The sequence below is a fragment of the Otolemur garnettii genome, unplaced genomic scaffold (genome assembly GCF_000181295.1).
Source record: "Otolemur garnettii isolate 467f Iridium unplaced genomic scaffold, OtoGar3 scaffold00005, whole genome shotgun sequence".
Classification (NCBI taxonomy): domain Eukaryota; kingdom Metazoa; phylum Chordata; class Mammalia; order Primates; family Galagidae; genus Otolemur; species Otolemur garnettii.
This window is the reverse complement of record NW_003852400.1, coordinates 20542026-20560164: the sequence shown is the minus strand read 5'-3', so window position 1 is coordinate 20560164 and position 18139 is coordinate 20542026. Positions and strand designations below refer to the sequence as shown.

Genomic DNA, 18139 nt, shown 5'->3' with positions numbered 1-18139 from the left:
TTTTTTTTTTTTTTTTTTTTACTTTTAAGCCTGTCTTTGCATTAAAGTATACTTGAGTCTCGAAGCTAATATATAATGATTTCGCATTTCTCGACTCCAGCATACCATTCCTAATCCTAAAATAAATGATGGGGGCTTCCTGATACCAAAATTCATTCTTATCACAAACAGTTTAATGTTCTTCCTGTGCCCAATGAATTAATAATAATAGCTGATGTTTTAGGGGCCCTTGTTATGTGCCAGATGCCATACTGAATGCTTGATGTATTAAGATATTTAGGGTCACCCAATACTGTAAGAGATAGATATTATTAAGCTACATTCCACATAAATTAAATTTTCTCAAGGTCATTGTATCAGTCAATATCTTTAATTTCATTTAAAAGAAACCAACAATTTGGTTTAAGCAAAAGAGAATATATTTAGCATTCCAGGAGGCCACAGTGGGTGGATCACTTGAGCTCAGGAGTTTGAGATCAGCTTGAGTAAGAGCAAAACCCTGTCTCTACTAAAAATAGGAAAACTAGGCAGGCATGGTGGCATACCCCTGTCCTCCCAGGTACTCAGGAGGCTGAGGTAAGAAGATTGCTCAAGTCTAAGACTTTGAGGTTGCTGTGAGCTGTGATGATGCTATGGCACTCTACCCAGGGTGATTGGGTGAGACTCTGTCTCTAAAAAATAATGAAATAATAAAATAAAATAAAAGAGCAACTCATAAATCCCAGAATTGCCAGAATGGCCAGGTCGAGGATTCTGCAGCCATGAATAATACCTCAAATCCAATCATGAAGCTGGTCCAGGGGGAAAACACAGTTTTACTGCCCAGCACTGGGAAATTTGAAGCACTGTGCCACACTGTCAGCCATGGAGCCAAGAGATGGCCACCAGCAAAACTGCCACTGGCCATAACCTAGGCCACCAGCAGTACCAGCAAGAATGACTTTCAGTTCCCACCGCACCAGCCATGTTATGGACACATAATTCATGTGCATTGAGGCAAAAAAAGAATGATATACAAACTTATTACATGACAAGTCTGGAAGGTGGCAAACAGGGATTTGAACCCCAGGTGGCTGGGTTCCAATATCCAGGGGCTTAAAAATCATGCTAAGCTGTCTCTAAATTGGTTAGTAATGGTACCTTGCCAGAAGCAAGCAAATCCAACAGCACCTTATGCCACTGTGTCATTTATCAGAAAGCTTCAAAAATGTATTGCTTAATTTAGAGACAGAATAAACTATTGATATGGCGAACTGGGTTTCTGAAAATCACCAAGTGCTTTAATGAAGGCAAGCAGGGAGGACTCATCCAAGAGTCAAAAGTGCTCTGTGCAGGGCCATGTGGCTGCATGCTGACTCAGAAGAGGGCTGGGGAGGGGCAGGGCTTTCTGATTCATCAAGACCACATCCTGCCCCTCCTTCATTTTTTTCCCCCTGGGAGAAGCCCATCAATCTTTTTAGTGAGATCTCCACCCCAAGCATGGGGCTCAGGTATTTTCAGCGAGTATCTGTGAACCTAAAAAGTCGCATTTTCCAGGAACATTTGGCCCTGCTTCTTTCAGTGCCATCTATGTGTGAAATTGACTATGACTAAGTGTGAAGCAGACAGTCTGTACATGAAGACTCAGGGTTTGATTCGGGTTGTCTCTTTTTCACTGCATTTTGGTGTTCACAAGCCAACATCTAACATAACATATATGTGCCCTTAAAAATGGCTTTTAAAAAAAGTGGTTTTAGCTGATTTAAATTAGAATGAAAAGTCTCAAACTAATCACCCAACACCAGCTAGATAACAACTTGGGAGAAATGTGTTCTTTCTGAAAACTGTGTTATAGCACATACTCATTGTCGTCAACGACTAAGCATGCATTTCATCCTGCTCTGATTCATCTTAGAAAAATGTGTGGTAGGCAATTCAAAATACTTCAAATAAAGAATAAGAGGAAAGGTCCTTTTTTTTTTCTTTTTTTTTTGAGTTGAAGGCAATTTTATAAAATTAGTGTCTGTTGGGACTGTTTTGTTTTGTTTGGGGTTTTGGGGCTTTTATTTTTTGGTTTGGTTTGGTTTGGTTTTCACTGACAGTAGCAGCAGTTGGGATCAGAAAAGTTGTGGTAGTCAGTATATGGAGGAATTTGAAAGTTTAGGAGTCTGAACTTTAGGCAGGGAGTAACTCAGAAAGATTTTTGATCTAACTTATTTTTACCACTTTTTAGCCAAGTACCACAAACACAAAAGTGTAGAAAACACAAGTAAATTTTATTTTATTTTATTTATTTTTAAAATTTCTTTCTTTCTTTTTTTTTTTTTTTGAGAAAGAGTCTCACTTTATTGCCCTCAGTAGAGTGCTGTGGCATCACAGCTCACAGCAACCTCCAGCTCTTAGGCTTAGATGATTCTCTTGCCTCAACCTCTGGAGTAGCTGGGACTACAGGCCCCTGCCACAGCGCCTGGCTATTTTTTTGTTGTAGTCTGGCCAGGGCCAGGTTTGAACCTGCTACCCTCGGTATATGGGGCCAGAGCCCTATCCACTGAGCCACAGGCACCGCCACATAAATTTAATTTTTTTTTTTTTAAGACAGAGTCTCATTATGTCACCCTCGGTAGAATGCCATGGTCACAGCTCACAGCGACCTCAAACTCTTGAACTAAAGTGATTCTCTTGCCTCAGTCTTCCAAGTAGCTGGGACTTCAGGGCTCACCACAATGCCCCCGTCCATTTTTTGGTTGCAGTTATCACTGTTGTTTAACTGGCCCAGGCTGGCTCCAATCCACTAGTTTTGGTGTATGTGGCTGACACCTTACTCACTGAACTACGGGCGCCAGGCCTCCCTGGGGTATTTTTTTTAATTTTTTAAGTTAAGAACTAATATAGACTAGAGACAAAGTATAAAATATGTATGTTCAGCTTGACATATCATTACCTTCAAGGTCAAGTTTCTAAGAAGGGCAGCACTCCAGAAAACTGAGTTCAACTCCAGAATCACTACTCCTCTCCCTCTCTGCTACCCGCGGGTACCCCACGAGCTAGTTACTACTTGGAATAACCATTTCTTAGTTTTTCTGTATGGTTTTACCTTCTAGGTCTGTATTCCTAAGTAAGACAGTTTAGCTTTGCCATTTTGAACCTTATCTAAATGTGACCAGATTTTATGTTTTCTTTGGTGTTTTGCTTCTGTGCTCACCCTATCTTGGAGGAGACATCCAGGCTTATGCTTGCAGTAAATAATTCCTTCACTTACTTTATTGTAAATAATCTATCATGCATATGTCACTAGTGATTTATCCATGTTGTTATACAGCTGGGTTGTTTCTAGTTTGAGGCTGAAACAAGAGTGCTGAGGCATACTCTGTGTGTGTGTTTGTGTAAGATAAGTAGAGAGTAAGAATTAGGAAGATCGGCTCAGCGCCTGTGGCTCAAGTGGCTAAGGCGCCAGCCATATACACCTAAGGTGGCGGGTTCTAATCCAGCCCAGGCCCACCAAACCAACAATGACAGCTGCAACCAAGAAATAACCGGGCGTTGTGGTGGGCACCTGTGGTCCCAGCTACTTGGGAGGCTGAGGCAGGAGACTCCCTTGAGCCCAAGAGTTGGAGGTTGCTGTGAGCTGTGATGCCATGGCACTCTACCCAGGGGGATAGCTTGAGGCTCTGTCTCAAAAAAAAAAAAGAAGAATTAGGAAGATCTATTTTTTTATTATACTTGTAGTACTCAAGATGAAGTCAGCTAGGGAAAGAAGAATCAAGGAATTTAGTAGAAGACTCAAGTCACATTAGACTGCTGCAATTACAAGATGTGCTCAAATGGGACTTATATTCGTCTTTTGTTATCAGTGTATTTTAAATATTATAATTTTAATATTTTTTTTCCTTTCTTAAAATGGGTATGCATTTTTGGCACCCTGTGTGTGTATATGTGTGTGTGTATGTATTCTGGATAGCTGATATATTTGTGTGTATATATTTATTTCCCCTGCGTCTCTGGTTGAACCCTGACTGATACAATATAGTATTTTTAACATGATAAATCTATTAGTCTTCCCATTTATAGAGTTCAGGTTTTATGTCTTACTAAGGTAGATTCCATACCAATATGTATAAATCATGATCATACAGCATTTGTAGTAATGGCAAAAAACTGAAAAGTCCTTCTTCACTTCTCTCTACCATTCTTTCCCCACCTAGAGTTAAATCGTCAGTAAGTTGGAATATATTTGTTCAGCCTACTTTTTAATGTAAAAAATAGCATGTGTGTGTGTAGAAAAGCGTACAAAGTAGGAAGAAAGAGTACATCACAACATAATGACAATGGTGACATGTAGATGTGAAAGCAGTAGTAGTAGAGTGTCTTGTACTTTTGATTGACTAAATCTTATACAATGAGAATCTATTCATTTTTAATTTGGGTGATACTTTTGAAGGTAAAATATCTTTACAAAAATTTATCAATAATGGCTCAATGACTCCAATGTTTCAAATTTGGGTGGCCAAGAAATAAGGGTTCCATCTAGGCAAATAAAGATTCCCAAAATAAGATGGTTTGCTGCAGGTGTTACAAAATCCAAAACCATGCTTAAATGCATAATAAAAAACAATAAGAAGGCTGAGTGTGGTGTCTAGCTAAAGAGCACATGCTTGGCCTAAATTTAAAAATCCTATAGTCATAACGTATCTACAGACCAAATTTGGCTTGTGGGTCACAGATGCGTCACCTTTGCAATATATAGGAAAAGATGAGGTTGATTTTGAACCAAGAGTACTCAGATAGCTTACAAATAACAAAACCTAAGACTCTTAAAAAGGCATATTATAGATACACATCCATGTTGTGTTTAAGAATTTCATCCTATCCAGATTCTATTTTGGCAGAAAGTATGAGGCAACACAAAATTCTCTTCATCTGCTTTCAGATAAAGGTGAAGAAACATATTTTCTATTTTTTTTAATGTTTACCATCATTCTATTTTTTTTAAGTTCAACATACAAATATCCATTGTATACTATTAACGACTAGAGAATTAAAGTTAACATGACAACACAAAATATGAAATACATAGAAATAATTCTTCAAAAATATATAGTATTTCTGCATGGAAAACTTCTAGTTATTATTACAAATATAAAAAGACACATGTCTGTATATGTTCAAAATTGTTATTAATGGGTTTTTTTATTTGTTTAAGTATTCATTCTGTTATAACTTGAGTTATTGTCTTTCTAGGGATATCAGTATACCACACAGCAAATTCCGTTTGCTCTAGGGATTCAGAAGGATTGTAGCCAACCCCTGGCCCACTGAGGGACACACGTATCTAATATTACATGTTATTATACATGCAAGTGCCTTCAGGTTTTTCCTGTATATTCATAATAAGAGTAAACCAATGACACAATTTTGACAGTTTGTCTAGTTTGGATTACCTTTTGGATACATTTTTCACTATCTTCATCATCTTTTACACCTAAGAGTCCAAAGCAAAGAATCAGTAACCTATCCCATGTCGCTGCTGTTCATCCTCTAGCTTCTGTTGTGTGTAGACCAGTCAGCTCCTGGTATGTGACTGGGGTAGGGCTGTAGTATGTTTTTTCAGGATAAGATGGTGGGGATGCTCTGGGTGTCATTGGACCATCCACTCTCCATCATCGGCTGGTACACATGAGTAATGTATCCATGCAGGGATGCCATTCACCTTCACTGTTGTTGGTATGGATAGGATCACCAAGTAGGGGCCTTTTCACCATAGTTTCAGCAGGCTCAGGCTCCAATGTTTAATCCATACCTAGTTACCTAGAGAGTGGGGGCTGAGGTTGGTAAACTAATAGGATATTTATTATTCACCCATTCTGATCTTTTCTTTCTTTCTTTTCTTTTTTTTTAGAGACAGAGTCTAACTTTATTGCCCTCAGTAGAATACTGTGCCATCACAGCTCACAGCAACCTCCAACTCCTGGGCTTAGGTGGTTCTCTTGCCTCAGCCTCTTGAGTAGCTGGAGCTATAGGCACCCGCTACAATGCACAGCTTATTTTTTTTATTGCAGTTTGGCCGGGGCCAGGTTCAAACCTTCCACCCTTGGTATATGGGGCCAGCGTTCTTGAAACCTTTTTTTCATTTTTTTTCCCAGTGACATTAGTTGGTTAGTAAGTTAATAAGTGTTGTTTCTTCCAGTTCCCTCGGGGTCCTCGTAAATTTCTCAAAATGGGAGGGGTCCTGTGATATAATATTTTATAGGATGAGTAACCTATTCTTTTTTTTTTTTTAGTGTTTTGAACCAGCTTACATTGATTGCATTTGTTAAGTAAAGTCCCTCTTATAATTGTGTCCTGCCCCCAAGATATGTGCCATATACCATGACCCTCGCCAACCCCTCCAACCTCCCATCTCCCCACTTACTCATTCCTCTACCCTCCCACCCATATTAGCTCATCTACTGCCTTCATATTAAAATAGAGTACATTGGATTCTTGCTTCTCCATTCTTGCAATGCTTTACTAAGAAGAATGTGTTCCATCTCCATTCTGGTTAATACAAAAGATGTAAAGTCTCCATCTTTCTTAGTGGCTGAATAGTATTCCATGGTATACATACAATATAGCTTGTTAATACATTCCTGGGTTGATGGGCTTTTAGGCTGTTTTCATATTTTGGCAATTGTAAATTGAGCTAAGGTAAACAGTCTAGTGCAAAGGTCCTTATGATAAAAGGATTTTTTTTCTTCTGGGTAGATGCCTAGTAATGGGATTATATGATCAAATGGGAGGTCCAATTTGAGTTCTTTGAGGATTCTCCATACTTCCTTCCAAAAAGGTTATATTAGTTTATTGTCCCACCAGCAGTGTAAAAGTGTTCCCTTCTCTCCACATCCACACCAGCATCTGCAGCTTTGAGACTTTGTAATGTGGGCCATTCTCACTGGGATTAGGTGATATTTCAGGGTAGTTTTGATTTGAATTTCTCTGATGATTAGGGATGGTGAGCATTTTTTCATATTTGTCAGCCATTCATCTGTCTTCTTTAGAAAATGTTCTATTCATCTCTCTTGCCCAGTGATATATGGGATTATTGGGTCTTTTTTGTTGATTAATTTGAGTTCTCTATAGATACTAGTTATCAAGCTTTTCTCCAATTCAATATGCAAATATCTTTTCCCATTCTGAAGGTTGTCTATTTGCTTTAGTTGTTGTTTCTTAGCTGTACAGAAGCTTTTCAATTTAATTAAATCTCGTTTGTTGTTTCAATTGCCATGGAAGTCTTCATAAGTCTTTTACGAGGCTAATATTTTCAAGTGTTCTCCCCACACTTTCTTTGAAGATTTTTGTTGTTTCATGCCTTAAATTTAAGTCCTTTATCCATCTTGAATCAATTTTTGTGAGTGGGGAAAGGTATGGGTCCAGTTTCAGTCTTTTACATGTGGTTATCCAGTTCTCCTAACACCATTTACTGAATAGGGATTCTTTTCCCCAGTGTATGTTCTTGTTTGGTTTCTCAAAGATCAGGTGGCTGTTAGAGGTTAGTTTCATCTCATAGATTTCTATTCTGTTCCCAAATGTCAATGTCTCTATTATTGTGGCAATACCATGCTGTTTTCATCACTATGGCCTTGTAGTATAGTTGAAAGTCTGGTAGGGTGATAACCCCCATCTTTGTTTTTATTACTAATAATTGCCTTGGCTATATGGAGTTTCTTCTGGTTCCATACAAAATGAAGAATTATTTTTTCCAAATCTTGAAAGTATGATGATGGTTTTTTGTTTTCTTTTTTAATCAGAGTCTCAAGCTATCCCCCTCGGTAGAGTGCTCTGGCATCACAGCTCACAGCAACCTCCTGGGCTCAAGTGAGTCTCCTGCCTCAGCCTCCCAAGTAGCTGGGGCCACAGGCGCCCACCACAATGTCCGGCTATTTTTTTTTGGTTGCAGCCATCATTGTTGTTTGGTGGGCCTGGGCTGGATTCGAACCTGCCACCTTAGGTGTATGTGGCTGGCGCCTTAGGCACTTGAGCCACAGGCGCCAAGCCGATGATGGTATTTTAATGGGGATTGCATTGAATCTGTAGATTGCTTTGGGTAGTATAGACATTTTCACAATGTTGAGTCTTCCCAGCCATGAGCATGGTATGTTCTTCCATTTGCTAATATCTTAATAATTTCTTTTCTTGCAATTTCATAATTTTCTTTGTAGAGGTCCTTCACTTCTTTTGTGAGGTATATTCCTAGGTTTTTTTTTTTTCTTAAGCTACTGTGAAGGGAATTTTCTCCTTGATTAGCTTTTCATCTTGGCTTTTATTAGCATATATAAAGGCTACTGATTTGTGGACACTGATTTTATATCCTGAGGCATTGCTGTATTTTTTTTATCACTTCCAGGAGTCTTGTGGTTGAGTCTTTGGGGTTCTCTAAGTATAAGATCATATCATCATCAAAGAGTGATAATTTGATCTCCTCTGCACCCATTTGGATGCCCTTTATTTCCTTCTCTTGACTGATTGTATTGGCTAAAACTTCCAGCATTATGTTGAATAGTAGTGGTAATACAGGACAACTTTGTCTGGTTATAGTTCTAAGTGGGAAAGCATTCAGTTTTACTCCATTCAGTATAATATCAGCTGAGGGTATGTTGTAGATTGTTTCAATCAGATTAAGAAATGTGCCACCTATACCTAAATTCTTAAGTGTTCTAACTAGAAAAGGATGATGAATTTTATCAAATGCTTTTTCTGCATCTATTGAGAAGATCATATGGTCTTTAGTTTTGCTTCTGTGGATATGGCAAATTATGTTTATCAACTTGCTTATGTTAAACCAGCCTTGAATCCCTGGGGTTCACAACCTACTTGATTGTAATGAATGATTTTTTCAATGTGTAGTTGTAAGCTATTGACTAGGATTTTATTGAGAACTTTTGCATCTATATTCATTAGTGAAATTGGTCTAAAATTCTCCTTTATACTTGGGTCTTTTCCTGGTTTGGTATCAGGGTGATGTTTGCTTTGTAGAACATGTTGGGGAAGGTTCCTTCCTCCTCAGTTTTTTGGAATAATTTCTGCAGTATGAGTATAAGCTCTTTTTTGAAGGTTTGATAGAATTCTAGTGTGGAGCCGTCTGGACCAAGGCATTTTTTTTTGTTGGGAGATTTTTTACTGTTTCTTCTATCTCGTTTCTTAAAATTAGTCTGTTCAAGAGATCTATTTCTCCTTGATTAAGTCTAAGGGGTGGGGGGTCCAATTCTAGGTGTTGATCCATTTCCTCCACATTGTCAAATTTCAGGGCATAGAGTTTCTTACTGTACCAGACTTGATCTCTTGTATCTCTATGAAATCTGTTATTATTTCCCCTTTACCATTTCTGAGTGAGGTTATTAGAATTTTTACTTTTCTGTTTCTAGTTAGTCTGACCAAAGGTTTGTTGACTTAATTATTTTGTAAAACCAACTTTTGTTAATTTTTGGAAGGATTCTTTTGTTTTCAACTTTATTAATCTCTGATTTAATTTTGGTTATATCTTTTCTTCTACTGGCTTTGGGATTACATTGTTCTTCTTTTTCTAATTCCATAAGTTGGTTCATGAGTCTGTAGATGTGCTCTTTCTGTTTATCAAATGTAGGCATCTAATGTGATAAATTTCCCTCTTAGACAGCTTTGATGTATATCACAGGTTTTGGTAACTTGTGTCTTCATTGTTGTTATGTTTAAGGAATTTAACAATTTCCGTTCTAATCACTTCCTGAACCAAATTATCATTTAGCATAAGGTTGTCTTTGTGTGGGTACGAATGTTTTTGTTGGAGTTGAGTTCCACCTTTATTGCCTTGTGGTCTTAGAAGATACAAGATACGGCTCGGTGCCTGTAGCTCAACTGGCTAAGGTGCCAGCCACGTACACCTAAGGTTCGAATCCCCAGCCCGGACCCACCCCAAACAACAATGAAGGCTGCAACCAAAAAATAGCCGGGCGTTGTGGCGGGCGCCTGTGGTCCCAGCTACTTGGGAGGCTAAGGCAGGAGACTCACTTAAGCCCAGGAGTTGGAGGTTGCTGTGAGCTGTAATGCCACGGCACTCTGCCTAGGGGGACAGCTTGAGGCTCTGTCTCAAAAAAAAAAAGAAGATACAAGATAAAATTTCTAAACTTTTCATTTTTGCTGAGGTTTGATTTGTATCCTAATTTGTATCGTAGGGTGTGATCTATTTTGGAGTATGTACCATAAGCTGATGAGGAAAATGTATATTCTTTAGCTTTGACATGATGTGTCTGTGTATGTCTATTAATTCCATTTGTTTTGGGGTCACATTAAGTCCTTTGTATCTTTGTTTAGTTTCTGTTTAGACAATCTATCTAGTTCTGTCAGAAGGTGGTAAAGTCCCCATCTATGATGATGTTATGGGATATCATGTTGCTCAGACCCATCAAATTCTGTTTCATAAATCTGGAAGCATTTAAGTTGGATGCATAGATATTTAAAATTGAAATGTCTTCTTGTTGTATTGTTCCTTGACCAGTATAAAGTGTCCATCTTTATCTTTCTTAACTTTAATTGCTTTACATTTGCTTTTATCTGAAAAGAAGATTGCAACCCCTCTTTTCTTCTGATTTCCATTTCTTTCAAATGCTGTTTTCCATCCCTTAACCCTGAGTCTTGATGTGTCCTTCAAGGCTAGGTGTGTCTCCTAAAGACAGCATATGGATGGCTTCTGCTTTTTTATCTAATCAGCCAGCCTGTGCCTCTTCAGTGGTGAATTCAGTCCATTTACATTTATTGAGAGAATTGATAAGTGTGGTGAAGCTCTATTCATCTTTTTTGTGAAAGTCCATTGTGTAGTTTTATCCTTTGCACCATTGTGGAAGCTAAGTTTTGACCTTTAGCTTCTGGGTGTTTACTTTGCTGGTGGTCCATTGAGGTGGTCAGTGTTGAAAATAGATCTATGTATTTCCTGTAAAGCTAGTCTTGTTGTGGAGAATTTCCTCAGTCAGTGCTTGCATATCCACAAAAGATTTGATTACTCCATCCATTTTGAAGCTTAGTTTAGCAGGATACAGAATTCTGGGCTAAAAATTGTTTTGTTTAAGAATGTTGATGGTAGATGACCATGCTTTTTTGGCTTGGAAGGTTTTAGTTGAAAAGTCTACTGTCATCCTATTGGCTCTGTGTCTGGCTGCTTGCAGAATTTTTTCTTTTAGCTTGACTTTGGACAGATTCATTACAATGTGTCTTGGAGAGGTTCTATTTGCCTTCAGATGACCGGAGATTCGATATCCATCTGAAATGAGTGTGTCAGGGTCTTTAGTAAAACATGGAAATTTTTAATTTATGATAGTCTCTAGTAGGGCTTCCTTTAGAACAATCTTTTTCCCCTTTAGGAATCCCTATTATTCATGCATTTGAATGCTTTATCGAGTCTCATAGTTCTCTAAGTGCCTATTCAACTTTCTCTCTCTTCTTTTCTGCTTCTTTAACCATCTGGATTAACTGCAAAACTTTATCCTCTAGCTCTGAGATTCCTTCTTCTCCATGGTCTAACCTATTTTTGATACTTTCCAGAGCATTTTTACATTCCCCGATTATCTCTTTTATTTCCTTAACTCCACCATATCCTTTCCATATTCTACATATCTTTTGTCTGACTTTTGGCTCTGTCTCTTCGTTTTCTCATTTACTCCTTTTATTGTCTTTTTTTTGAGACAGAGCCTCACTTTGTTGCCCCCTGGTAGAAACTGGCATCACAGCTCACATCAACCTCAAACTCTTGGGCTTAAGCAATTCTCTTGCCTCAGCTTCCCAAGTAGCTGGGACTACAGGCACCCAGCACAATGCCTGGCTATTTTTTGAGACAAGGTATTGCTCTAGATTAGGGTGGTCTCAAATCTGTGAGCTCAGGCAATCCACCCACCTTGGCCTCCAAGAGTGCTAGGATTACAGGCATGAGCCACTGTGCCCAGACCCTTTTATTTTCATCCATATTTTAAATTCCCTTTCTGTCAAGTCTATTAATTCATTGTAGATGGAGTCTTCTGCAGCAGCTGCCTCATGGTCCCTTGGGTGAGTTTTTTTCATGTTGCCTGAATTTTTCTGTTGTTTTCTCTTCATGTGTTCTTTCTTCTTGTTCACCTCCTTGTCCTCCTTTTTCCTTTTCATTGCTCCCTTTGTTTCAAAGAGAAGTCCTTGCACTTGATGACAGTATGTTGCAATATGTCGGCAGGACACCTGGTGGGGCTGTGGTTTTTAGGAGACAGAGAACACAGCCAGCAACTTCTATGGTCTTTAGTCCAAACTTAGTTGCCTTCGGTGATTGCCTGATTGTTTCCTCAGCATTCAGACCCTGCCAGGTTGGAATCTTAAAGCTCATAAGAATCCTTCAGGGGCAAATCTCACAGTGCCCCCTGACTCAAGGTCCTGTGGGGTTTGGGAGTCCCTCAGCCTGTCCCAAGAGTGGAGTTCTGATTCTGGCAGGCAGAATTAAGATGGCCATGCTTTAGACCCCTGCTAAGACCTTCTCAGTACCTTCCCACAATGGCAGTCCCCTGGCTGCCCAGACTTTCTCTGTATGGCTGCCTGGCCAGCCACTAAACCTATGGAAAATCCACTCCAACTGGCATTCAAATCTGGTTGCTTGTGGAGAGTGGACTGTGAGACAGCAGAGTCCTCACAGCCTGGGGAACATTCAGAGAATAAACCCCCAACTGCTTCTTGTCCATTCCCGAAATAGCCATTTTCCTTTCTTCATGCTCCCTCTGCCAGAAGTCATGTAGTCCTTTCTTTCTATAGTTATCTATGCAGAGATCCTTGAGATTTCTCCCTTCTTTCTCCTTGCCATATGTTAAAGAAGTTGAGTAGAAACCATTAACAAATGATTTGCCTTTGTTAATGTTATTTACATTTTTCTATTGTACTGTAAGATCAAAACTATGTCTTTTTTTATTCTATTTCCCCATTTTGTCTATGCTACTTCCCCCTGGACAACGTTGTAGAGATACTATAAAATAAAGCTGATTTTGTCCTTTGGGGCTGGCTGTAGCCATCAGCTCAGTCAGTCCTTCCAGTCCCATCCTTTATTTCCATGTCTTCTCTTATACTATATTTTCCTCATTCCCCACCAATTCCACTCTGGTTTGCTCCCCTTCGCTGCGCTGGTTCACAACAGTTGCTATATACTGTTTGAGTCTGCCCCTTATTACAAGCTTGCCACTCAATGCGCAGCTTCCCCCAACAACTGAAAACTCCAGAAAGGCTTCCTCCTGTTCTGGAGGAAGAATTAGGAAATTAGATGAATTAAGCAAATGATTACAACTGGTTGGGATCATTAGCCAAGGGGGGTTGGGCAGCCAAGTGATCTCTCCTTTCTGTGGGCAGCCAAGTGATCCCAACCAGTTGTAATAATTTGCCTAATTCATCTGATTTGCCTAATTCATCTAATTCATCCACTGCTCCATATCATACACTGTGTCTAGCTCACCACCTCCTCATAGTGCTCCCTGAGCTATGACTCTGGGTAATGTCCCCATGCCAGGTATGGCTGGATTTTCTGTTTTTCCCCAGTTGCTCTAGAAGAGCTCACCTGAACAATTCTTCTGGTCCACCATCTTGCTCCACCCCTATATTTAAATCTTTAACCCATTTTCAGCTGAGTTTGTGGAATGGTATAAGATAAGGTCCAATGTCACTCTTTCACATATAGCTATCTGCTTTTAACACCATTTATTGAAGAGACTGTCCTTTCCCTACTGTGTGTTGATGACATTTTTATTGAAAATCAGTATTTCATAAATATGTGGATTTATTTCTGGGCTTTCTTTTTTTTAACTTAAATATGGAATGCCTCACAAATTTGCATGTCATTCTTGCTCAGCGGCCATGCTAATCTTCTATGCATCATTCTAATTTTAGTATATGGGCCACCAAAATGAACACCATTTCTGGACTTTCTATACTGTCCCAGTGGTTGATAGGTCAGGTTTCACACCAGTACCATATTTTCATTACTCTAGCATTGTTGTATATTTTAATGTCAGGTAGTGTGATTCTTCCAGCTTTGTTCTTTGTGCTAAAGATTGCTTTTGAAAGTCTTTTGTGGTTCCATACAAATTTGGAACCACCAAATTTGTTTTGTTGTTGTTTTTTTTTTTAATTATGTGAAGAATGATATTGGAATTTTGATAAGGATTGCATTGAATCTACAGATCACTTTTGGCAGTATGGCCATTTTAGCAATTAAGGTTAGAAAATTAAGCAATTAAGATTAGAATTAAAAGATTAAATCTTCTAATCTATGAACATGGGATATCTTAATTTGTGTTTTCTTCAGTTTGTTACATCAGTGTTTTTGATACATAATATTTTATATATTTATGGGATACATGTGATATTTTGTTCCATGTATGGAATGCAGAATGTACTAAGGGTATTTAGGATGTTTATCACCTTGAGTATTTATCATTTCTATGTGTTGGGAACATTTTATGTTCTCCTAGCTACTTTGAAACATACAATACATTATTGCTGGCCACAGTCACCTTATTCTGCTATCAAACGTTCAATTTTACTCTACCTAACTTTGTGTTTATACCCAATGACAACCTATCTACAACCCCCAAACATCCACACACACTTCCCAGCCTTTGGTATCTATATTCTACACTCTGCATCCATGAGATCAACTTTTTTAGCTCCCACATATGAGTGAAAATATGCAAAGTTTATCTTACTGTATTTAGTTTATTTCACTTAACATAATGACTTCTAGTTTCACACATCTAGCTGCAAATGACATGGTTTCATCCTTTTGTAAGGCCTAATAGTATTCAATTATGTATATATGCCACATTTTCTTTATCTATTCATCCACTGATGGATATTTAGGTTGATTTCATATTATTGCCATGGTGAATAGTATGCCCTATGGAGGTACAAGAAACTCTTTGCTATACAGATCTATTTTCTTTTGAATAAGTATTTAATAGTGGAATTGCTGGATCATATGGTAGTTATAGTTTTAATTTGTTCAGAAATCTCCATACTATTTTCCATAGTGGCTATACTAATTTACATTCCTACCACCAATGTACATGCATATAAGAGTCCCCTTTCCTCTGCATCTTCACCAACATCTGTGTGATAATAGCCATTCTGACTGAGGTAAGATGTATCTCATTGTGGGTTTGATTTGCATTTGCCTGATGATGAGGGATATTGAATACTTTTTCAAATACCTATTGGCCATTTGCATATCTTCTTTTGAGAAATATCTATTTATGTCCTTGGCTCACTTTTAACATGATTATTTGGGGTTTTTCCCTATTGTGGTCTTGTTTGAGTCCCTAGTATATACTGGATTATATCCATTGTTGGGTAACAGTTTACAAATATATTCTGCCTTTCAACAGGTTGTTTTTTTACTTTGTTGATTGTTTCTGTTGCTGTGCAGAACTTTTTGATTTAATATAGTTCCATTTGTCTATTTTTGGTTTTGTAGTCTGTACTCTTAAGGTCTTAGCAATGAAATCTTTATCTAATTACCCAAAGTGTTTTCCTTATGTTTTCCTCTAGTAGTTTTATAGTTTGGGATTTCATGTATAAGTCTTTAATATATCCTGAGATGATTTTTGTATATGAGGAGATATGGGTCCAGTTTCATTCTTCTGTATATGGATGTCCACTTTTCCCAATACCATTTATTGAGGAGGGTGTCCTTTCCCCACTGTATGTTCTTGCCACCTTGTTAAATATCAGTTGAATGTGAATACATGGATTTATTTCTAGATTTTCTATTCTGTTCCATTGGTCTAAATGTCTGTTTATATCATGCTATTTGGGTTATTATAGCCTTCTAATATATTTTGAAGTCAGGTAGTGTGGTATTTCCTGCTTTGTACCTTTTGCTCAGGTTTGCTTTAGGTAATAAGCTCTTTTTTGGTTCCATACAAGTTTTAGGATTTCTTTTTTCTATTTTAGTGAAAAATGATGTCAGTATTTTATTTTTGGTTCAGGTTTTGGTTCTTTTTCTGAGACAGAGTCTCACTCTGTTGCCATGGGTAGGATGCCATGATGTCATAGCTCATAGCAACCTCAAACTCTTGGGCTCAACCAATCCTCTTGCTTCAGCCTCCCAAGTAGCTAGGACTACAGGAGCCAGCCACATTGCCCAGCTAGTTTTTATATTTTCAGTAGAGATGAAGTCTCACTCTTGCTCAGACTGGTCTTGAACTCCTGAGCTCAAGCAATCCACCTGCCTCAGCCTCCCAGAGTGCTACGATTACAGAAGTGAGATACTGGATCATGGTAATGCTATTTTGATGGGAATTACACTGAATCTGTAGATTACTTGAGCAGTATGTTCAGTCTAACAATATTAATTCTTCTAATCCATGAGCATTAGATGTCTTTCTATTTGTTTGCATTCACTTTAATTTCTTTCATTAGCATTTTATAGTTTTCCTTGTAGAGATATTTCACATCTTTGTTTAAATTTATTTCTCTGTATTTAACATAATTTTGTAGATTTTTTTTTTTAAGAGACAGTCTCACTTTATTGCCCTTGGTAGAGTACCGTGGCATCACAGCTCACAGCAACCTCCAACTCCTGGGCTTAAGTGATTCTCTTGCCTCAGCCTCCCAAGTAGCTGGAACTACAGGCACCCGCCACAACGCCTGGCTATTTTTTTGTTGCAGTTTGGCCAGGGCCAGGTTTGAACCTGCCACCCTCAGTATATGGGGCCAGCACCCTACTCACTGAGCCACAGGTGCTGCCCTTTTGTAGCTATTTTTACCCAGAATTTTCTCAAACTCCTGAACTCCAATAATCTTCCTGCCTCAGCCTCCCAAGTAACTGAAATTATAGGAACATGCCACCATACCAGGCTTTTTTTTTTTTTTTTTTTTTTTTGAATGACAGTTTCTCAATGTGCCGCTCAGGTTTTATACAATTTAGTTTCAACTTTTGTATGTTTTATGTTATTAGTTAGCAGATTTTTGTTTCAGCTTAAAGAACTTCCACTAGCAATTCCTGTAAGGCAGGCTTTAGATATTGATCTCCCTTAGTTTTTCTTTGTTTAGGAACATTTTTATTTCTCCCTCATTTTTGAAAGACAGCTTTCTTGCATAAAGTATTCTTGATTGGCAGGATTTTTTTTTTCATTTACCTCTTTATTATCCCACTCTTTCTTGGCCAGCAGGATTTCTGCTGAGAAATCTGCTGATAGCCATATTGGGACTCCCTTAAATATGATGAGTCTCTTTTCCTCATGGCTTTCAGAATTCTTTCCTTGTTGAATTTTGATGGATTGATTATACGTCTTGGTGAACTCCTCTTTGGGTTGAATTTTATTGGAGGTATCTGGGCTTGTACCTTGATCTTGGCATCTTTCCCCAGATCTCAGAAATTTTCAGCCATTATTTCTTTAAACATGTTTTCTGGACCTCTCTCTCTCTTCTCCTGCTGGTATTTACATTATACAAATGTTAGTTTTCTTGATGGCATCCCATAACTTCTATAGGTTTTCTTCATTCTTCCTTACTCTTTTTTCTTTGTACTCCTCTGACTATGTAATTTTAAATGTCTATCTTTGAGCTTACTGATTCTTCTGTTTGACTTAATCTTTTGTTGAAGCTTTCTATTACATTTTTTAGTTCATTTCATTGTATCGTATTTTTCATCTCTATGATTTCCATTTAGTTTTATGTTTCTATTTCTTTATTAGATTTCTTAATATGTTTGTGTATTGTTTTCTAAACTTCATTTAATTTTCTACCCTTTTTTTTTGTAATTCACTGAAATTTTATAAGAGGATTATTTTGAATTATTTATCAGTCATTTTATGCATCTCTATTTCTTTAGAGTCTTTTATTAGAACTTTATTAGGGTTTTTTGTGTGGTGTCATAATTTCATCATTTGTAATCCTTGTGTCATTGCATTCATGTATGCACATTTGAGGAGAAAGTAGCCATCTTTTCTGTCATTTATAGGTACTCTTTAGCAGGGATAGACCTTCATTATTTAACCTAGTCTGGGATTATGGATAGACTAGTTGGTAATGACTATAGGTAGTCAGAGCTTAGTGTTGAGTTCTGTAGATGAAGTGTGCCACTATATTTCTCCTGAGGTTGTGTAGGGCTACATGTTTGGGTCTCCTGGCCAGTAAGACCACATGTTGCCTTCTA

The 18139-nt window shown here is 38.0% G+C and overlaps 1 long non-coding RNA gene and 1 other non-coding gene across 2 annotated transcripts in view; both read right to left on the bottom strand.

The window, feature by feature from the left end:
* Window positions 1-18139, bottom strand: part of LOC100952777 — a 73231-nt gene that overhangs the window by 8090 nt on the left and 47002 nt on the right. The window lies entirely within an intron of this gene.
* On the bottom strand, window positions 13787-13891 carry LOC111722099. The gene has a single exon (XR_002771042.1). It is a non-coding gene; the product is annotated as a U6 spliceosomal RNA (small nuclear RNA).